Source organism: Chaetura pelagica, unplaced genomic scaffold (assembly GCF_000747805.2).
Source record: "Chaetura pelagica isolate M959 unplaced genomic scaffold, ChaPel_1.0 scaffold17, whole genome shotgun sequence".
Lineage (NCBI taxonomy): Eukaryota > Metazoa > Chordata > Aves > Apodiformes > Apodidae > Chaetura > Chaetura pelagica.
In genome coordinates this window covers 9,837,124-9,838,764 of record NW_009970726.1, presented here as the reverse complement: position 1 = coordinate 9,838,764, position 1,641 = coordinate 9,837,124, and positions in this window count along the sequence as shown.

Sequence of the window (1,641 nt, the reverse complement as noted above, 5' to 3'; positions counted from 1 at the left end):
AATGCCAATTTTAATGATGGTATCCCTGAACCTGTAACTCAGCTACTGCTTTTGGGAGGTTTTTCATTGTAAAAGCCACATTTTTTAATTTCTCTATGTATCGTAGCAACAGTCTGCATGCAACTTCACAACTCTACTCTGAAAACTCCATTTTGTCTCCGAGTGAAAAAAAAACAACAAACCTCAAAGTAAAATGCAGTAAGGATAAGTTGTATATTACACAGCTATTTGGCGTGTCATTTCTTTCTTTTTTAAAAAAAGCTATAAAAAACCACATCAGAGGAAGGTTTAAACTTTTGATGCAACAGACTGTTGCTGGGAAAGCAGTAATTACAGTGTATTGACCTAGCACAAATGGCAGCAGAATACATTAGTACAGCACAACACATCCTGCTGGTCTCAATGGATCACCTTAGGTACCAGCTGAACATTATGACCAGCTGTACAGTCACTGTAAGGAACCACTTGTGATGGTTTGCAGCTGGTAAGCCTCTCAATTGCAGCAGACAAACAAAATGAATCATACAGCTGGCCTAAACCATACACAAATCTAGCCACCATTTTCACTGCCACGGGGGAAAGGAGAAGTGCATTAAAAATCCAATGGCAGAACTAGTCGAGCAGTTTTGGTGATGTTGTCAAGAGTCCCATCTCCTCCCACAGCATTCACAAAGTGCACTTTTTAAACACGAAAAATCAACAGATTCCAGCATGCTCTATTTTGACCAATTCTGCAGCATTCAACAGGCTGGATTTAAAAGGTCAACTAGTTACCAATTGATGCTTGTAATAGGAATTTTATCAGGAGTCAACTTCTATAGTTACTTTGCATTCTATGAATCATACACTAAGGAAAGCTCTGATACTCTTGAAAGCAGACAAGTAAGCTTCAGTGTGTATTATTTCTGTAGCAGTCCAAGTTTTCTTCCAATTCAATTTGATTTTATTAATGACTTAAAATTAGTTTGACTGCTGAAATTCACTATTTACATTGCAGAACACTTTTGAATTGGTTAAATTGCTTGTTTTTGGAGGGACTTAGGAAAACATTTGAGGGCTTTCAAATAAGACTCGTTCCATTTCCCTTTTGCAGTGAAGAGGCAGAGTCAGTTCAGCACACCAGAATAAAATAAGAAAAAGAAAAAACAACAAATTAAAGTAATATTCAAACCACAACATTTAGTTTATCTACATCCAGCTCAACAGCAACATTTATAATATCAATAATTTTTATCAGATTTTTTTCTTTAGGGTACCTTTTTATATGTTCTGATTATTTACAACTGTACAAGCAAAGCACACACTTCCAAGTGCACATATTTAATACAGTATTGACTATTTGCATTTACAGATTTTTCAACAATCTGAAAAAGATCAACTGTTTAAGATCTTTAAGGTATATTACAAAAACTGCTGCTAGTTCCTGTACTACAGTATGTTTACCCAGTAAGACCAGTGACAATAGATACATACTGTAACTGAGTAATTCTGTATTCCACTCATGCTAACCCTCCACGGGGTCAGACCTCATTAACTCTAAGCTGTCTTGTACAAAAGTTAAGGCAAAGTCATTTTCAAGTTTAAATAAAATTCAAGTCTTTAAATATTGGATGGAAATAATTCTTTAAAAAAACCAGTTGT